This window comes from Alexandromys fortis, unplaced genomic scaffold (assembly GCF_014885135.2).
Source record: "Alexandromys fortis isolate MF-2015 unplaced genomic scaffold, M_Fortis_MF-2015_v1.1 scaffold_77, whole genome shotgun sequence".
Taxonomy (NCBI): Eukaryota; Metazoa; Chordata; class Mammalia; order Rodentia; family Cricetidae; genus Alexandromys; species Alexandromys fortis.
Genome location: NW_026067967.1, coordinates 1,130,807 through 1,143,477, shown reverse-complemented (window position 1 = coordinate 1,143,477; position 12,671 = coordinate 1,130,807). Strand labels below are relative to the sequence as shown.

Sequence of the window (12,671 nt, the reverse complement as noted above, 5' to 3'; positions counted from 1 at the left end):
CAAGCACAGATTTCTCTGGCTCCAAGGGTTCTCACACCCTCTTCTGGCCTCCGTGCATACCTGCACACATATGCCATTCACTCACACAGACACAAACATGTAAAAAAAAAACTAAATCTTAAAACAACCTTCTTTACTGCGCCTCGGTTATATTTCATAATGCAATTTCTTATGATTTTGTATTATGTATTGTAGCCAATATGTGTTGTATTGCTCTTAGCTTGGAACAAACAAAGTTAAGCTTGTTTTTTTTTTTTAATGTTTATAGATGTTTAGGTATTCTTGTGCTTGCACCAAGAAGCTGGTAAGCGCTGAGATTGAATTGTTATATGAATTTCATTTAGAACACTGACATTAACACGACTTGAATAGTATTTCAGATGCTTCAGAAATTTTTAATAATTATCTTAACACAATTAAAATAATATTTTAGATTATGGTTGGGTAATCATTAGACTCTTAATAAAGTATTTAATATCTAATGCTAAGTATGCGATTGAAAAAATAAGCATGTGATCTTCTCTGGGGAACAGTATTAAGTGGTAGTTGCCATCTTGGACACAAGAACCAGGCAAACTCATCAAGAGCCTAGTTCAGCCATTTACTGGTGTGATTACCTTCATTAAATCTATGTCATTAATGAAAGGAAACATTTTCTAAAAAAACTTGCACATAGTAGGAAGAAGCACAGACCAAAGACCAGAGCATGTAGGTTGAAGCCCTCTCTACCTGCACAAGTTGTTTGACTTGGGATAGAAAGATTTCAATTCCTTGGCCTTGATTTTCTCACCTACAGAACATAAATAAAAGCAAGACCTGTTCTTGGAGACGTTATGATGATTCATTGAGATAGTTCACATATTTAGAATAAATCCTGGTGCAAATATAGGAAATATTAGCTATGCATGCAAGTTATTTGAGGTATTTTTATTTTTTACTAAATATGGTAGCAGGATTTTAGCAATGTAATGAAAATAACTTAGAGGCTCCTCATGACTTAAGTGCAGGTGAGTTAGAACTCAAGTATGAATAGAGGTCTACCCTATCCATTTACTAAAACCACAGTAGGACTTTGCCTTTTAAAGCCAAACAAATGGAACATTGATTTAATTCTATTAAAAATATATATTGTCTATATAAATAATATGTGTCTATTTATACAAGTCAGCTAAAAGCAATTATTCACCGGTTTCCTAAGCAGAGGCTAATTTAAGCCCTCAGGAAAATATTGCCATTCTTTTCCTGGCTTCCTGCTCTGAGTCGGTAGATGACCTCCAGCTGCTCAGCAAAACACTTAGAGGCTGCAGGAAGCCGATGCCCCGATCGTGTTCATTTTCCCAGGAACACGTCTGTTGGATCTTTATTCTGACATTAGACCCCCTCCAGCTCTTTTTCTTCATGCTGAACCATTTTCTTCTCTGAGACTAATGGGACACAAAAGCCTGGTGACCCGGAGGAGGGAAGCAAGCGGTGAAGGCTAATTAACCTGGTAGGCGGGAAGTAGCCCAGGGAACATGCGCAGTATATGGAGATGATCTCCTGTGCCAAGGAAATCCTGTGAACCACTTCCTGTCCAGAAAGCTGGCTGTATGGAGCCGACTAGGGGGTGGGCTGAGTCAGTCGTACTTTTTGTACTGGGATCTTTCCGTACAGGTCTGATAGGGATTTGTGCCTCTCTGCAACGCCTGTCGATTAACAAGGAAAGAAAGTCATTATTTGAGGTCCAGATGCCTTTCCCAGTGTCTGAATTTCATGAAGTCTAGAATTAGAGTAACAGATAATTCGACCCTATATACCGAATCTGTAGAGATGCTGCCTTCTTCACTTTAGTTCAGTATGCCGCAATTCTTCATTTTAGAATGACAGCCTTCCTGAAAGACGCTTCCACCGTGACTAATTTGTATCATGAAAACTCGAATGTAACATAAAGGATAAAGATAAATCAGTCTCTTTCCTCAAAAGTTCTTATAGAAAAGACGACTCTGAAGTCAGCTTATTTAATGGTGTTTTCAAGGCAAAATGACATTGGTTCTGGGATAGAACTTGAGCCATGAGTTTAATGGAGAGGTAGGGTGGCTGTGTGATTTCTTAGCCAGAAGAGGCAAAACACTCCAGAAAACTGGAAACACTCCACCATTCCATGTGCATACGGTTCCCTCTCTGGTTCTCTTTGTCCAGAGAGTTGTCTGACAATAAGCATCAATATCCTAGTCAGTTAGATGTATTCAACAAAGTGTATTTAACATATGGCTATCTTGCTACATAGCAACTTGACCCTTCAGTGATTTAACAAATGCTTATTAAATATTTCCTATGATATAACAGAGAGAGAGGGATTCACAAAGAGGTATCTCTTGGTCTCAGGAAAATTTTAGTCAGATAAAGAAAACATCAATAATATAAACTGGGAAAACTAAGAATGAATGTAAGATATTGAGGGAAAACAGATAAGATAATATGCCAAAGGAGACAAGGCTACCCAAAGTAACTATTAAATTTTAAGTTAAAATAGCCATATATGGAGATAGGAGAGCTTTTCAGGTACAAATGAAACCATGGCAACCAAAATCTAGGAAAGATCTTCATATAGTCTAGTGGTCAAGTAGTAAGACAAACAATAGTATGAGTTCATATGGCTCGGGTAAGTAGAAGCCAGATAATGCTTTGCTCTTTTAGTAATATTTAAGAGATGAAAAGTTTAAAATTATGTAAACTCGAGGAGAAATATTGTAAAAATTTTAAGCATGGGATGGATATGATAATATCCATCTTGTTGACTTGTTTGTTTGTTTCTAGTCATGGTTCCTCTGTACAGCTCTGGCTGTCTTGGAACTCACTCTGTAGACCAGGCTGGCCTTGAACTCAGAGATCTTCCTGCCTCTGCCTCCTGAGCCTTGGGATTAAAGGCACAGGCCACCACCACCAGGCTTATTCATCACCTTTTAGTACTCCTGGCTGTTATAAAGAAAACAAATTAAATGAGAGAAGATCCCAGTTAGACATGACTTGGAGAAGAAAATGGAGTTGAGCTGTGTGTTGTAAACATGTTAAATACACACAAATGAATACAGCTAATTGTTTAGAACAGCAATACCATCAGGCATCTATGTGGTAAAGTACTAGACAGGGAACTCCTTGCGCATGGAATGCTTCCCTTTCATCTGGCGAAGATGAATCACACAGCAACCCCTCCCATTTGTAAACTATATGTGGGTTGTTCTGAAGATTAGGAACCTTCTGGAAGCCCACTGTGCATTTCTAATGAAATGTAAAAGTGCCTTCGTCAACATGAAAAATTCCTCTTATCATATGGTTAGCGGTTTAGTTGTTGAAGGCATCAGAGGTATCTGGTGTCAGTAGTGGGTAAGCTTCTGTAGAAAGTAATGACTAAGCAGATCTGTTTAGGTTTGCCAAGAAATCAAAAATTAAAGACAGAAAATCTGAGAGTGTCAGGGGTGTTCCAAGGAAAGATTTATAATGAAAGCCCTCTAGTGGCTTTCCTAGGAATTCCTTTGTATAAATAAACCAAAGAAGTGTATCATTAAAAACACATCAAGATCATTGGTCAGTGTGGCCCAATCTAAACAGTTTTTTAAGCTTTATAAGAAGTTATGCTCCTTGTTTGGTTATTCCAGGTTAAATAAGACCATTTTCATGTATGTGCATAATACATATATGTGCATAATATGCTTTGGGCAAATTCCATTTCCTTCCTTACCCCTTAGATTTGTCTTCTTTGCTCTTTTCGACAGTTTTGTTTCTATTTTCGTGTGTGTGTGTGTGTGTGTGTGTGTGTGTGTGTGTGTGTGTGTGTGACTTTATGTGTCTACATAAAGCCTAGGACTCAAAAATGAAAGAAAACATGATGCTTGGCTATTCCCAGTTCTACCCGTGTTTCTGCAAATGACATGACTTTGCTCGTATGTATAATTTCCTTTATCCATTTATCTCTTGGTAAACCCATATGTAGAGTCCCTAACTTGTTACCTTGAACTGTGCTTCAGTGAACACTGATGTATGTGCAAGTATCCCTGATGTGTTGAGTTGGAATCCTTTGACTAAACATCATGAGCTTTGGAGCTGGATCACATGATAGGTCTGTTTTTGTTGTTGTTGTTATTTTTGAGGAACCTGATGGTTTTTATTAATTACTCTTGTGAAAGAATCCCTTAAGGCCTAGTAAGAAAAAAATTGAATATGTCAATGTTGGAATTTTATTGATATATCTCTTTTATGATATGGATTTATTTTAGACAATTATTGACAAAAACTTATTAATTTAAGTATAAGCACATCTATCTACTAACGAATATCTGTATTTTTATACCATTGCTTATATAAGTGTGTGCATGGGGGTATGTGTTCCAGGCGTGTCTCTATGTGCATGTTGTGCATAAGTGTGTGCACGATGGGTGTATGTATTACAGGCATGTCTCTATCTGTGTGGTGTGTATAAGTGTGCACATGATAAGTGTATGTGTTCCAGGCATGTCTCTATGTGTATGGTATGTATAAGTGTGTGCAAGAGATGGGTGTATGTGTTCAGGGCATGTCTCTATGTGCATGGTGTGTGTAAGTATACACCTGATGGGGGTGTGTGTTCAGGACATGTTATCTATGTGCATGTGAAGTCTAGAGGTTGATATAAGTGTCTTCTTCGTCTCCTCTCCACCTTATGCTTTGAGACAGGGTCTCTCACTAAGCATGGAGATCATCAGTTTGGCTAAGCTGCATGGCAAATGAACTTTAAGGTTCCTTCTGTCTCTGACCTTCAACCTTCTGTGCCGGGGCTACAGCTGCATACACAAGGCTTGTCTTTGTTCATGGGTTCTAGGGTTCCAGACTCAGGTCCTTCTGCCCACACACAAGGCTTGTCTTTGTTCATGGGTTCTAGGGTTCCAGACTCAGGTCCTTCTGCCCAAAAACCAGGTACTTTACCGACTAAGCTGTGTTCCCAATCCTAGAAACAATCTTAAACATAACCTATTTTTATTTCTTTACAAATGCCACCTTTTTCTACAGTTACTGAGTTGCGTGTGAGTGCAAACTGAAAATGCTCTGACATTTGGAGACTGCTGTACAAGAAATAATTATAACTACGTAAGTCTCGCATGTTGCCTGATAGTGCACTGGCTATAAAACCAACTTCTTCCTTTAACAGAGTTTTTCTTTAGCAAAGAAAAAAAAATTATAGTGTTCTGTCGTGACAGATTTGTCATGCAGCCTGGTTAAATATCACCAGGGTGTGCAAAACTAACACGTATACCAGGCTCTGCACTTGCTGGGCGTCTGACTGAAATGCCTTTTGCCAGTTTTCCCATTTTTCAGAACAACTAATCTAGTCTGACTCTGCTCTCTGCCCCTCTTATCTTTCTCTTTGAAACCAATGTGGCCAAAATGACCTATCCCAGCATGGAAATTTTTGAAATTGTTCACTTTTTCAATTTGATTATCTTTATAGCTTGATTTTTTTTTTAGAGTAGAGGCCAAGAGTTTTCTGTCTTCAGCACATAGTACATGCACCACAAATGAAGATTTTAATTGAAAATTAAATAGTGTCCTTAATCCTCGCACAGAGACTGCAGGCATTACAATTCCTTTCCTTCTCTCTCCCTGTTGCTCCACTGGCAATACTGCATAACAGGATGACCCGATTGTTAACCTAATTTGAGTGTGGAGGCTGGAAAGGTTTGGCGTGGTCCATAACCCAGCTGCTTATGGCCAGTTCACCACATCACCAGGAGAAACCAAGCACGAAGACTGTCTGCTGGTTTGGTTGCTTGAAGCTGCCATTTATGGCAAGGAATGATACCATACATTCTTTCCATTTCTTGCCGTGGGGTAAACGAAAAGGTACCTTTATGTGCAAATGTGTCACAGCCCCATTTGCTTTCTCCAGACTGTGTTCTGGGCTCTGAGATCTCAGTGGTAGGTGGACATGTTTTTCTGTGAAGGACCATTCTGAACAATGGTTTGACTATTAGTAAGCACAAATGGCAATTTTAGCTTTGGCATGAGGTCTCAAAGCACTGTATTTTTCCTTTAGTGCTATTCCTTTGAATGTTTTTGAATTAAAATTATTCCCTTGATAATAAGGGGATCTGCTTAAGTGCATATAAAATGAAAAGCTTTATTGGTATTAAATACAGAGAATGTAAAAGAAAAAGCCGAACTAGGTGTTAAGCCAGGGAAACATTATTCTCAGGAATAAATATGGCTAAATTGCCACTTCCCACCATCGAAAAGCATGTTTTTCCTAGCTGAGGAGCTGATAACACGTGATGAGTTCGCCCTGTTCGCTGACTTCATTGGATTTCTCCTGTAAGTGCACTGTTAATTTCTGATAGCTTTCACATCTAAGATACGTGCTTGTAGACTAAGTGGTTTCTCTAAGTTAATATTCGATCTCAGATCAAGAAAAGATATGTAAGCATGTTCTCTCCTGGGGACTCAGCACAAACGATTTTCGCATGAAAAACTAAACTATAAATATTGCCTCTGTAATCCCCGCTGTTCTGTGCATTTTACCGTTACGGGAGAGGAAGCCATTCGACTGAACTCGCTAATTTCATTCAGAAATTAGAGGCTGATGTCACTCCTCCCACTCTGCCTGTGGAGCTAATCCCATCATCCTTTCCCTCAGATTACCTGTGTGCTCTTTAAAGCTAAGCCCATATGATCAAAGGGTAGCTATTTAACATAGAAATGCAAAGGTTGAAAATGCACTGCTCAAGACTGAGGTGGGATTTTTTTTTAGCTTAAAATTTTAAGATTCTCACAGCGAATCTTTAAATGACTGTGAATATTTTTTATTTTTTTATTGATTTTTATTGAGCTCTACGTTTTTCTCTGCTCCCCTCCCTGCCTGTGAATATTGACAAAGTCAAATGTATTCCTTATCACATGTTTAATGTTTTAGAAGAAAGGTTGTTGCCGTGGGAAACCCTACAACAATAAATCTCTTCTGTCTTAAGTCATTGTCGCTAATATGCTTTGTTGCCAATCTTAGACTGAGAAAGTTTACAGTGTAAATCCCTGTATTACATAACTATCGAATGGACATTTCAGAACATCTGCACCTATGTATCGATGCCCAGTAAAAATAGATGTTCTTCATGTAAAGCTCATATACGGAAAATGATCAGACATTCTCTCAATAAATATTTTATTTCAAAACCACCTGCTACATCTACTAGCTCAGCTCCAAATGCTAAATCAAATTCAAATGTAGGCATCATTTATGAAGCTAATTGTGTTGTGGCTAGATACCTTGAGAATAGGATGTATTACTGAGATTGTTCTCAGCCCCGAGAGGGAAATGAACATACAGTTGTTAAGCTTAGCAGATGCTACAGGTTGTCTAACTTAGGAGATGTCAAAAAAAAAAAAAAAAAGAAGAAGAAAAAAGTCCAAAGAAAGGCAAAGATTTGCATAGTAAAAGATGGCCTTAGGCAAGGTATGAACTTAATCAGTACTAACTGAAAAGGGAAGCTATTGAAAATATTGGAGAACACTAGGCAGGGTGGTTAGAAGGCCGAGGCAGAAGGATCGCAAACTCTAGACCAGCCTAATCTATGTTATGTATAGACCTTTTTTTTTTTTTCCAAATTAAGCTAATCTAAACCAGAAAGAAAGAAGAAAGAAAGAGAAAATTCAAAGTGGCACTGGAATCTAGAGACATTTTTCCAGATGAACCATGGAAGTGTGTGTGTGTGTGTGTGTGTGTGTGTGTGTGTGTGTGTGTGTGTGTATTTGTCAAGTACAGAGTCTTGATCTTATGAAGAAAAAAGCTCAGTAGTGGCTTCTTGGTAGCCTATATGGTTCTTTGAATTTTCATGAGTAGCTTTATCAAACAAGAAAATTTTAACATTTGTATTTTATTTAATAAACAGAATGTGGCATTAAAGGTAGTTTTTTGTTTGGTTGGTTGGTTTGATTTTGTTTTGGTTTGGTTTTGTTTGGTTTTGTTTTTGTTTTTTTGTTTGTTTTTTGGTTTTTCAAGACAGGGTTTATCTGTGCAGCTTTGGTGCCTATCCTGGAACTAGCCCTTGTAGACCAGTTTACCCTCAAACTCACAGAGATCCACCTGCCTCTGCCTCCTGAGTGCTGGGGTTAAAGGTGTGCGCCACCACTGCCCGGCGGCATTAAAGGTTTTAAAGAAATACTTCTGAAGTACAGGAGTTCTCAGGTGACAAATATTCTAATCCATCCAAATATACACATTCACTGAAATATTTGAGTTTTAATTGAGCATATTCTGAAGAAAGACTGAAAGCCTATGAAACATACACGGTATGCCCCCAGGAGGGCCGGAACTCATACTAGAATACAGAAAATGCACATGTACATTGACAGTTACAATGCAGCCACATGATCGTGCATAGACTTCTACAAAGTAACCTTGACCAAGAGTTCAACAGCTTTATCCGGTGAAAAAGAGCAGGCAGGCGCTGTCTGATACTGGTGGCGGCCATTCCTCTGAGCCGTCTTCCTCCACTCTAATAATTCAGCTGAAACCTGGGATTCCTTGAAAACTGTCCAGTAACTATTTCTTGGCTCTTTGACTACAACAGACAAACTCTTCACATGACAGGCGCTGGTAGGTCGCTGCCGATGATCCTCACCGGCCTCGTTTATAATGATGTCGTAGATGGAATCTTGATGCATTGTTATGTTAAGACGAGTGAACTGGTTGTGTCCTATTCACTTTCTCATCCAGAGATCCATTTAAGTGCTTGTTCTGAACATTTTCTACACAATGAATGTAAAAAATAAAAAGCATATTCAAGAGACTACATCGGAAAAAAAAAGTCTTTACAACAAAAACATTCAGAAAGTTTGACAAGGAATGAATTAATATTTGTAAATCAAGAGCACAAAAATATATACAAGTGTTTACACACAGTAAAAAATTGAAAGGATAGAAGAGGGGAAAACATCTCTTTTATAATGTCAACAGAAAAAGGATAATCCCTTAAAAATACTGTTGGAAAACTTGAGATATCTTTGAGAAAGCAACATTCATATGATGTTAAGTATTAAACAAAATAACAGAGGTGAGAGCAACATTGTAAAATACCAATTTCATGAGTCAGGTTGGTTACCAAAAGACCAGTTGTGTTAAAGGCTGAGGAGATGGCTTGAGCAATAAAGTGCTTGCCAGGCAAACAGAGGAATTAATTTTGGATCCCTGGAACCCACATGATAAGCTGGATATAGTGACATGTATTTGTGATCGTAGTAGTGGGGACATAGAATTAGGATGATTTCCAGTGTCCCCTAGCCAGCTACTCTTGATGACTGAGTGAGTTCCAAGTTCTGTGAGAAACCCTACGTCAAAAAAACAATAACAATATGGAGAGGAATAGAAGAAGGCACTTGACATGGCCCTCTGACCTCCACCCATGTGAGTTCATGTCTGCAGAATCAGAGGCACATGCATAACAGAGAGAGAGGGAGTGGGAGAGGGAGAACTAACTTCAAGGTGGAACTCTTGGGATTTTATTTTAAGAGATTATAATTTGTGACTTGAAACAGATCATCAAAAATCTTGTTTTTAGCTTTTATACTAAAAATTTCTGCAAAAAATAAAAATTTAAATAATAAAAACATTGATTCTAAAAGTAATATAGAAAATTTAATATACAAATACAGGAAGAAAATTTCTAAAATGAGAGATTCTAACACCTAACACATTTTTATATATGTATTATTAAAATTTTTAAGATGACAAATAGCTATGTGATTTAGATGATAAAGGTGGTGTTTTCAAGCATGAAAAGATAGACTAATGATCTTATTGAGTAGTAAAACATATTGGGAAACTGGATACTTACCTTTTAAAGACTGTTGAGATGCTAAATGGCTCAGTAGCAGACTACCTGCTGTTCTTACAGAGGACCTGGATAAATTTCTAAACACACACACACACACACCAGACAGCTCACAATCACCTGTAACTCCAGTTCCAGGGATCTGATATCATCTTCTGGTTTTGGTGATCACCTGTACTCACATGGTACACATTCATGTTCTCAAGTATATATGACACACACAGAGAGAAATAAATGTCTAAAAATGATAGTTGGATTCATGATTCATCCTCTGTTTTCCAAAACAATCACTCAATAAATTCTGGTGTTGAAAATAAAAGAAACCCCAGAGAAGAGGAGACAGAAAGAGCATAAGAGTCAGAGGAGATGAATGATACCAGGAGAAGGCAGCTCTCTAAATCAAATGGGAAAACTCATATGAAATCCCAGAGACGGGGCAGCATGCATGGGGTTTTGCACCAGGTCCTTTAGGTAGATATTGTGACTGCCAGTGTAGTGTTTTTATGAAACTCCCAGGTGTGTGAAAGAGTGTGTCTCTGAATTTTTGTATCTTCTCTTGGACTCTTCCCCTTCTGTTGGTTTGCCTTGTCCAACTTCTATGTGATAGTTTTAGTGTATCTTATATTCTATGTTGCTATGCTTTGTTGTTATCTGTTAGACTGTGTTCTTTTCTAATGAGAAAGAGAGAGGAAGCAGATCTGGTAGGAGGTAAGGAGTAACTGATCGAGGTCCAGGAAACTATAATCAGGATATATAGTGTGAGAAAAGAATCTCTTTTCTTTTCTTTCTTTCTTTTTTTTTTTTTTTTTTTTTTTTTTTTTTTTTTTTTTTTTTTTTTTTTTTTTGAGACAGGGTTTCTCTGTGTAGCTTTTGAGCCTGGAGCCTGACCTGGAACTCTGCAAACCAGGCTAGCCTTGAACTCACAGAAATCAGCCTGCCTTAGTCTCCCAAATTCCGGGATTAAAGATTCCTGCTAAGAATCTATTTTCAACAATAAGGAAAATAATTAGAAAAAGAAATGCATAAAGGTAAAAACTGAAATAGATGTGTAGGACTATATTAAGATGAGGTGCTTTGTTTATTAACAAATACCATTAACCGTGAATCTAAAGCCACAAAGTAGAGAAAATAATCCTAATAAACTAGTTATACACTCATATGATGTTACGTATTAAAGTAAGAGAGGTAAATAACAACATTGAAAACTACCACTTTCACGAATCAGATTGGTCACCAAAAGGCCAGTTGTCTTGGTGACCTCTGATGGCTTCTGAAAGGAGCCAAAGCTTTCTGAGAGCCAAATGAGGCTGTTAAGTTGAAAGTGCTCCATTATCTCGAATAACGATACTAAAATATCTTCAGATTTTTTTCATGCTTTAACCTTGTGGTTTCCCAGACTTGCTCCTAAGAATTTGTCCTTTGGTATGCCTGTAGGTAAAGGGACAGTCCACTTCACCAGTGTTTGTAGTAGAAAATGGCTACAAGAATCTCAAAGTATCTGTAGTGCATTCTGTTCAGCCTTAAAAATGAATGTCTAAGATTAATGTATTAAATGAATACTTAATAACTAAATGACAGAAATAAATGTATTGAAATGGAACAAAAAATCCGTATGTTATTAAATTATATACAGTGCATTATGTTAGCAATTTGCATAATATTCAATAACTTACATAAAGTAAATAAATACAAGCAACATGCATATTTATACATAGAATATACATAGAAAAGTAATTGCTAATAAGGATATTCCCAGAGAGGAAGCAATGTGCACAATAACCTTTTTAAAAAAAATATTCTTTATACTTTTGGAATTTTCTGATTACATATACACATAACTTATTATAAAAAACTAATTCTTAAAGAAAACATTCAAATTATTAAAATGAGAAGACCAATAAAGAAGCTGACTAGCATTGGGAGGCTTTATATATTCGAGCCTCAGTACCTAAAGGCAAATGAGAAGTCACTAAAAACAAAACAGACTTGACAGTAGTGATCCCATTAAAAAGTAATTCACAGGAAAATACTAAAAGATCGTCATTTCTTCTGGGAAAGGAGTTGAAAACTATAATCTACAATGAACAATAAAATCGTAATCAGCTGTAAGAAGAAAGTTGGCACCAACATTTATAAAAACCAAAAATGTTTTTTAAAAGAAAAGTGGAAATAGTGTTCCTACGTATATAGGCCGTATGTTTCGCAAAAGAAATGCTAGATGGATTTCAGCCTATTTCACTCAGCAAATACCTACTGGATTGTATCTGCCCCCAGGAGCCAGAAAATGTACTGAGGACAGGACAAACACAACGACACCTTTCTCTGTCTTTCTGTGTCCAGGGTGTCATTATGAGTATTTAAGTGTATAACCTTTCAGTGACACTCTTACGGGATGATTTTTCAAACTTAAACCAGTATGCTACTTAAACAGCCTGAACAACCTGATAACCAAAAGATGGCCAGTGTCACAATCCTCCTTGGCATTCAAATCTGAGACTTCTGTCGTCACTTTTTGTCTTCAGAAACTTCCACTGATTTTCTTCTTTGACAGGCTTTTCTCATGCAGGTGTTTCTTCTTTTGTTTGAAGCAGCAGTGTGCAGAAAGATTTTGTTTGAAGCAGCAGTGTGCAGGAAGATCTTTCAGAAAAGTTGTTTTACAACAAAATGCACAGGATTTTCAAAGTGTCTTTCCCTGTTTGCCAACTAAAAAGGATAGTTCTCGTATTTGCTTAACAGGAAGCTAGCATATTGAGGTTCTGCATTCTCATTACTAATGAAAGGTTATCCTGTTACATGAGCCCTTCTACTGCTTAAATAAGTCAGCAGTATAGTCATATA

At 37.4% G+C, this 12,671-nt stretch overlaps 1 protein-coding gene across 7 annotated transcripts in view; it reads left to right on the top strand.

Annotated features, from left to right (window-relative positions):
- Positions 1 to 12,671, top strand: part of Dlg2 (discs large MAGUK scaffold protein 2) — a 1,620,445-nt gene that overhangs the window by 1,178,855 nt on the left and 428,919 nt on the right. The gene's annotated exons all lie outside the window — the stretch shown is intronic.